At 45.3% G+C, this 8,256-nt stretch overlaps 1 pseudogene; it reads right to left on the bottom strand.

Moving 5' to 3' along the window:
* Positions 1 to 2,155: 2,155 nt before the first annotated feature.
* LOC132649766 (grainyhead-like protein 2 homolog) lies at positions 2,156 to 6,897 on the bottom strand (annotated as a pseudogene).
* Positions 6,898 to 8,256: the final 1,359 nt, after the last annotated feature.

Genomic DNA, 8,256 nt, shown 5'->3' with positions numbered 1-8,256 from the left:
GAGGGATGGATGCAGGGAAGTCCACCAACAGACACTCCTGGACCTGCCGCTGTACCCCTCTTTGTGGTCCTGGCTTCATGTTCCTTGTTCTGGCTACCACAAGGACTGTAGTGACTCAGGACAAAGGCAAAGCCATCTCCAGCTGGTCCTCTGCCTCGGGGGAGATGGGCAGTTTTCCAGAAACTGGAGAGAACAGCTGGGAGCCTGTCAGATCACTACAGATCTGTCTCCCTGGAATCCTGAGCCACCCTAAGGTCTGCCATTCATGGTTGGAGCTAACCCAAGTGCTGTAACATGGGAAGCACATAGAGCATGTATTTCCAACACTGAGTTTGTCTGCCTTAGATCAGAGCCCTGCCAGTACCCTAGAGGGTCCCCAAGCTGCTGGTTCAGTGGGTGGTGTCTGGGGTGGAGCAGAGGACTAAGCAGAGCCAAGCCCAGGATGCAAACATTTGCCAACACAGAGGGATTTGGAGCCCAGTGGGTCTCAGAAAGGTGCCCCTGCTATTCTTCGGGATCCTCTTGGTCATAGCACCTACTCTCTAGCCCATTCAATCCTCTGTAGCTTTGGGAAGCTGGGCTAGAGTCAGCCTCAGCTACTCTGGCCCTCAGGGGAAGGTGGGACAAGAAGGCCTGGAGAACAGAGCCTCCAGGTAAGACATCAAAGTGCTTCATAGAAAAATTTGGACCTTTTCATGGAAGCTGCCCCATTATCCAGGCTTTGGGGTGGGATGTGCCTGACTATCCGAACTAGTGCTCAGCCCATGAGGTCACAAATAAATCTCCAAGCTACCAACTTGTCCTCTCAAAGAGATCTGAGGCCCACCATAGGACATGCTGTTCAGAGAAGCCATTTTCTCTTGCCCTCCCAAGGTCCAGGAGAGGAGGAAACAGCCTTAGCTCTCCAGTGTGCCTCTCAAAGCCAGTCTCAGAAGCATCAGCACTCCCATGCTTTCCACAGCCAGGGTGGACAATCTCTTCCCATCTTCAGAAGCCAGAGGAAGCAATGTCTGCTGGTCACAGCCCAGCTGAGCTGCTGGCTCACTTCACAAAGTTGCAGCTGGGTTTGCAAAGGACCACTTGAGATGAAGGACATGTTTGTAAACTATGAGGCACCACAGGGTCCAGCATCCCCAGGTATACTAAGCAGTTCTGCAACAGGCCCCAGGGATAGGGCCCCAAAAATAGAGCCCCAGTGCAAACCTTTTTGGAAACTTTACATAAGCCTCAAAGTGTCCCATACCAATGCTAAAGAAGGCACTGACAGTACAGCCTTTCCTAAACAGCTCAGACACCCTTAGACAACAAATCACCAGGAGACAAAAATGTGATTGCCTCAAGGGAGAGTCATGTTTGAGGGGAGAGGGCTCCATTTGGGGAAACAAGTCCTTGGCATGGCTCAGTGGAGAGTCCATCTTGGCATGCACCAGTCACATGACACCTTAAAGGCCTCTTTCCTATCCTCCTATCAGATAGAGCAGAATGCTCTGAGTCTCCAGGTATGTCCCCTCCAGGGCAACAGCAGTAAACCTGCCCAAACACCACAGGTAAAATATATCACTGTGATATTAGATACAAGTTATGTACATGACCGTCAAGCACACTTTGTGCTCCTTATTACCGACATGGCCCAGTGGCTATTTGTTGAGATACCCTGGAAGCATTTAAACAAAATGAACATCTGTAGGTTCGGGGCCAGAAAATGGGTGTCCTCTTTACTCCACCAATGATGACTGCACCAAGAAGCAGCTCATCTTGTCCATCCACTCAAGAAATGTGGAGAGGTAAGAAAAAAAATATCGCAGTTCCCCAGGCTCTTCGAGATGAGTGGACTAGCTGTGTTTCCCTTGAAGGAGGAACTCTGGAAGTCTCATGTGGAGCTCTCAGTAACTTGTAGAGTCCTGGAGAGCCTGGACTCCAGGCTCTTGGGGGGAAAATGAACAATAAATAAGGGCCTGAAAGGCTCAAAGAAATTAGCCGAGAGGCACAGGCTTCAGTTCTGAGCAAGTGGAAGAGCTGACTGTTGGTCAGTTGGTGGGCCTTGGGCCTCGCCCCCTTCCCAGCACTTGAGATGGGTGAGATGGGTCTCCAAGTTGTAGGGCAGTGAGCCCACCTCTCCCAGGAAGCTCCTGTCAAGGGGACTTGGGCCCAGAGCTCAGATCTCCATAAGCGTGATCTTGAAGAGATCACCATGCTCTCCATGTTGAGGAATGAAGGTGTCCTCATTTGAATAGTGTTCAATGATGTTGTCATCCATGTTCACCAGGCCACCCTTGCTCTTCTTATGAAGCTTTGTGATTTTCTCCACTGGCAGCCCATACTTCTCAGACAGTGATTCCATCAGGCCCTTCACTGTGGGCAAACTCAGCATCAGGGCGTCGGACACCTCATCACTCTCCTTCTGCACCTACAAAAGCACTAGCTTCACATTTTCTTCTTTAATCTGCTTAGATGGTGTTGGACTAAACTTCTCTTCCATGAGCCTGAACATCCATTTATTGAGGACGCTGCCTTCTCGAGTTCATCATCTGTGTTGTAATATACCTGTCCAGTCCTCTGCAGGTCTTGAAAGTGGACATCTGGTTTGAAGAGCACATGATGTCATGATGTCACTTTTCTTCTGTAAAGGTATGGTGGCCAGCTTCCCATCAAAGGAGTTGTTGCACTGGGTTTGGAGGCCTGGCCCTTCTCTTTCTTCCTATTCTGCTTTCTCTCTTCATCTTGGATTTTTCTTTCTGCTCCCTTGTCTAAGAAGACCTTGATCTGGTAGTATGCTCTATCGACGGGTTTATTGCTGCAGTTATTGTAACTGTATGTGTCAATCTGAATCATCAAAGGAAATCCTTTCACACCCTTCTGGGAGGAGAAATCTGTACTCAAGCAATTCATGGTGGTGAAAAATCTTTGCCTCTTTGTTCACATCCCAGTTGAGGGAAACAGCATTGTACGCGATCTCTTCAATATTTCCAGTGGTGCTAAAGCTCTTCTTGTAGTCAGTGATGTCAAGGACCCTCTGTGCTTGGCAGTGTGCTGCCAAGAATGCCAGTACTTCCAGAATTTCAGCTGTTCATTTCGGTTTCTGTTTTCACTGAAGACCACCATTACCACACTCCTGACTTTGCTGATGGGGTGTTGGAAGCATTTGTTGTTTCCAGTCTCACTGAGTGTTATGGCATAGAATTGTCCTTTTTTGAGGTAGGTCATGGGGCCCTCCCCCTGCTTCTGATGGAGAGATTTGGTGGCTTCCAGGGTGTACTGAAATGTACCACTCCCCGCCTGGTCGTCTTCAGCACCAGCAGAAGTACTCCGAAACTTCTCTGAGGCCCCATCCTTGAAGCTCTCACTGTAAGTTCTGCAGGCATACTGTGCTAGTCGTTCTTGAGATAGGAGCTGTGGCTGGCTATTGAGGGAAGGTCATACTGAGTCTTTTCAAATATGCGCGGAAGTAGTGCACAGGGGTGCCGTGAACACTGGTGTGAAATCCTCAGCTTTCACCACAGTGATGCCTGACATGGGGATGACAGCCAGACTCTCTGTGCTAGACACACTATACTGCTCAAGCTTGGAACTCCCCATGTGCTCTTGGCTCAGGCAGAGGTTCACTGGGGTGGTCTTCAGGACCTGCACTCGGTTCTCTTCTCCACTCAAGTGGCTCTGGACTTCACTGGTGCCGAGACAGTTTCTTTTATCCGGGTCTTCTTGGCTGTCACTTGCTTTGCTCACAGACAGAATTTACTTGTCTTGAGGAACTTGTAGTAGTCATAGAGAAAGCCTACGGCAGCAGCACTGTCCTCATCCCCATTGATGCGCATCATGGCTTAGGTGGCCACAGTCAAAGGGTTCTCCAGGTAGGACTTCCAGGCTTCATCCTCAGTCAAACAGGCTCTTCGGGTGTTGAAGGGAGGGTCACTGGGCACGGGCACTAAGTCCACTAGTCTTTTATTATTGTCTGACTCTTGTGACACATTTGATCCAATGAACTCGTTTGCCTTTTCCTGGAGCCTCAGCCTCTGGTGAAACTGGACTTTCAAGTCTGTGCAGGTGAAGGTGTGTGAGAGCACAGAGATGGCAGAACAAGAGCTACAGGTAATTCTGCTTTCATCCCTCCTCACCACTCTTGCTTGCCTGTGCCCTCACCTATCCAGAAAGGAGAGATGGGGGGGCCTTGAATGGGGCCTGCATTTGGAGGTGGCCCAGTGTGGAGTCCTCCCGGGCCATGATAGGGGCAGACACAGAGTGGAAAGCCTCAAAGTCACATTTTGTTGAATATAAAACTGGTATGTTTATGATAGAGAAATTTGGAAAATCGGAAGTTAAAACTCAGCTTCTGGAGAATGCTATCCTAACAGTAACAGTAAGTGTAAACGCACACACACACACACACACACACAGGGCTATTAGTTTTGTTTTGCTCTGTTCTGAGACTGGATCTAGTTACTCCTCTCAGGTTGGCCTTGGTCTCCCAAGTGTTGGCATTAAGCCTGCCCTTGCTTATTAAAAAGGCAAAATGCACACAATGTTTGGAAACATAATAGTATAAGTATTATATATTTCTTCTAAAATATCTTGCAGACATGCCCAATGTGCAATGGGTGTCCAGTACTCTGCATACTTCATGTCTTACTTATATTCCATTGTTGGACATTTAGGTAATTCTCAGCGTTTTACTACAATCAGCACTACCACAGGCACACAGTAAGGGGCTCCTTTTGAATGCTTTTTTTTTTTAATATAAAGACTCATTGGATGGAAAATAAGACCCTTAGCTGTGCTAAAAGCACATGACACTTTCTGCTGATGCATCTTCTTGTCTACACTACTCATATGGTGGACATGTGTGACTATTGAATTTAAACAAAATTAAAAGTTCATGTCCTCATTTTCATGGGGAACACATATGGCAAGTAGCTACTGTTCTGGGCAGCAGGAACTCAGCACTTTTATCTTTCTAAAAAATTCTACCATGCAGTTCAAGTCCACAAGACCACCAGTCCACACTGTCCCTAGCAAGACAGGACAAAGGTGGCCAGTGCTGGACTCTGTAATGCCTTAAAAAACTCTGCCAGCCTAATGCACACTATCCTGTTTGAGCCATTTCATTTCTTTAATTATTAGCAATTCGGAATGCTTTTGTTCATGCATTAACTTTCACATATATCTTTCTTTGGAAATTAAGAAGTTAGGCTATTTTCTGACTAGCTTTTCCATACCAAGATCAGTCTTCAGAGAGTAAATTAGATTGCAGAACCTTTTGCAGTTTACTGTATTTCCTTTTTTTTTTTTACCCTCTGAAGAGCACAGTGCTCGGCTAGCCAAACCTCCCTCTATTCTTCTTCCTGGCTTTTGTGTTCCTGTCATTCTCTGTAAGACACAATCCCGAGACTACACAGATATCCCTCACCATTTGCCAAAAAACATTAAAAAAAATAATGACCTCATTACCCACTTATTTAAGTGCTCATAGGTACTTACGTATTTTTCTACTTTGTCCACATACTCTTTGAACTTATCAAACTGTTTTCAATAGTTTGCCTTCTAGTATTTGCAGAGAAATAATGTCTTCACTATTCTTTTCCAAAAGAAAAATTTATACCTTTTGACCTAGTCGTTCTCCTCTCAAAATAATCCTGATGATTCTTTTGAATCATTTCCATCACCTGAAGAAATTTCATTTATAAATTAGACCAAAAGTTCAGTTCAAATTATAGATTTGATATAGATGTGGGACACCTGGATATGTTCATAGCACCAAGGCCATCCTCTGGGGACATGGCTTTGCTTATTCAAGTTTCCCCATGGGCCTCTTAGAACTGGTTGGGCTGTGGCTTTTGTTGTTATTGTTTGTTTGCTTGTCTTCTGAGGCAGTCTTAATTGGTAATCCAGATTAGCTTCATACTCACTATGGAGCCCAGGGTTACCTTGAACTCCTGCTTCTTTTGCCTCCACCTCCCAATGTCAGTGCTCTTAAGCATGCACCACCTCCACAGTAGGTTATGGTGCAGAGGAACAAACCTAGGGCTTATGCACTCTAAGTATCCTGCTAACTGAGGGGCAGCACTAGCCCCAAAGTCCCCTCCAAAGGGCACAATGGGGAGCCCCTTTGGTTCCAGACACAGTCCCAGAGACACCCTGACCCAGGAGAGCCAGCTCCCACCTGCTAAAGTAACAAACAAGTTCCCATTTCTTAGCCCAGGCCTGAATTCTAGTATCCACCTTCTTTTAAATCTGCAAGAAAGAGAGCTCACTTTTTATCCAAAAGAATCTGGAGTTCAACAGTTTTTCTATGGAAAAACCAAACCCCAGCAGCAACTGCAAAGCACATTTGGTGTCCAGAAGCCAGCTCATTTTTCAGGACTCTTGTTCCAACTCCCAAATTCTTTCCAGTCTGTGAAATTCGTCTCCCCACCACTGTAACCGCAAGTGCCTCTCCTGGCACTGGCATGGATCTAAAGTAGCCTGGATCTTGAGGGACTTTTTATTGTTGTAGCTGCTTCTCAACAGAGTGCATGAAGCATTCTTGAATGACTGCGACTTGGCAACGCTGTGGGGATCTGGAAAGTATTGAGGTGACCTTAAGTCCATTTTAGTAAGGAGGCCAATCACTCTGAAATCCCTGGCAGCCCATCAGTCAAGCCAACAGCCCAAAGTTACCTACAGCTCAGTTCTGAAGGCAAAGGGCTCTGGGGGCATTTGCCAGTATCTGAAATAATTTTTGGTTGATAACACTTAGGTGGAAGAGTGGCAGTGAATTTGGCACCTGTTTATAGGGTAAGGAGCAGGACCCATGCTCAGCACACCTTTGGGGGGGGAGAAGTCCACACAAAGGACCAGCTGGAGCCCCAGAGGTAGAGACTCCGTGGCTTGGACTTCCACTGAGTGCCCAGGGTCATCAGGCATCATGCCATGAGAACAAAGACTGCATTTTGCAGCCAGACATTTGTAAAAGGAGATGGCTGGGGAAGAGCCTTGAACTCATTGGCACAGGAGACACTTTTTCTTCTAAGAGGTTTAGTGTGTCTGGTTTTATGTTGAGGTCTTTGATCCACTTGGACTTTAGTTTTGTGCAGGGTGAAAAGTATGGATCTATTTGCATTTTTCTACATGTAGACATTCAGTTAGACCATCACCATTTGTTGAAGATGCTGTCTTTTTTTCATTGAATGGTTTTGGCATCTTTGTCAAAAATCAGGTACCCATAAGTGTGGATTTATGTCACAGTCTTCTATTAGATTCCATTGATCCACCAGTCTGTTTCTATGCCAGTACCATGCAGTTTATAGTATTATTCTTCTATAGTACAGCTTGAGATCAGGGATGGAGATACCTCCTGAAGATCTTTTACTGTAGAGAATTGTTTTAGCAATAATGGGTTTCTTGTTGTTCCATATGAAGGTGAGAATTTTTCTTTGAAGGTCTATAAAGAATTGTGTTGGTAATTTGATGGGAATTGCATTGAATCTGTAGATTGCTTTTGATAAGATGGCCTTTTTCACTGTATTAATCTTGTCAAGCCATGAACATGGGAGATCTTTCCATCTTCTCATATCTTCTTCTAATTCTTTCTTCAGAGACTGGAAAATTTTTTTTTTCATACAAGTCTTAGACTTGCTTGTTTGGGTTCACACCAAGGTACTTTATGCCCTTTGTGGCTATTGTGGCTATTGTTTCCCTAATTTCTTTCTCGGCCCTTTTGTCTTTTGTATACAGGAGGGCTACTGATTTTTTTGAGTTAATTTTTTAGTTGGTTTTTTTATTATTTTGAATTAATTTTCTGAGCCACTTTGTTAAAGGTGTTAATCAGCTGTAGGGGTTCCCTGGTTTAATTTTTGGGGTCACTCAGCTATACTATCATATCATCTGCAAATAGTGATACTTTGACTTCTTCCTTTCCAATTTGTATCCCCTTGATCTCCTTTGTCTTACTGCTCTAGCAAGAACTTCAAGAACAATTTTGAAGAGATATGGAGAGAGTGGGCAGCCTTGCCTTGTCCCTGATTTCAGTGGGATTGCTTTAAGTTTCTCTCCATTGAGTTTGATATTGGCTATAGGCTTGCTGTATATTGCCTTTACTATGTTCAGATATGTGCCTTGTATCCCTGATCTCTCCAAGTCTTTAACCATGAATGGATGTCAGATTTTTTCAAATGCCTTTTCAGCATCTAAGGAGATGATTATGTGGTTTTTCTTCTTCAGTTTGTTTATGTGATGGATCACATTGACGGATTTCCGTACACTGAACCACCTCTGCGTGCCTGG

Source organism: Meriones unguiculatus, chromosome 21 (genome assembly GCF_030254825.1).
Source record: "Meriones unguiculatus strain TT.TT164.6M chromosome 21, Bangor_MerUng_6.1, whole genome shotgun sequence".
Taxonomy (NCBI): Eukaryota; Metazoa; Chordata; class Mammalia; order Rodentia; family Muridae; genus Meriones; species Meriones unguiculatus.
Note: the sequence above shows the minus strand (reverse complement) of the source record. Positions and strands in the feature narration are given on the sequence as shown.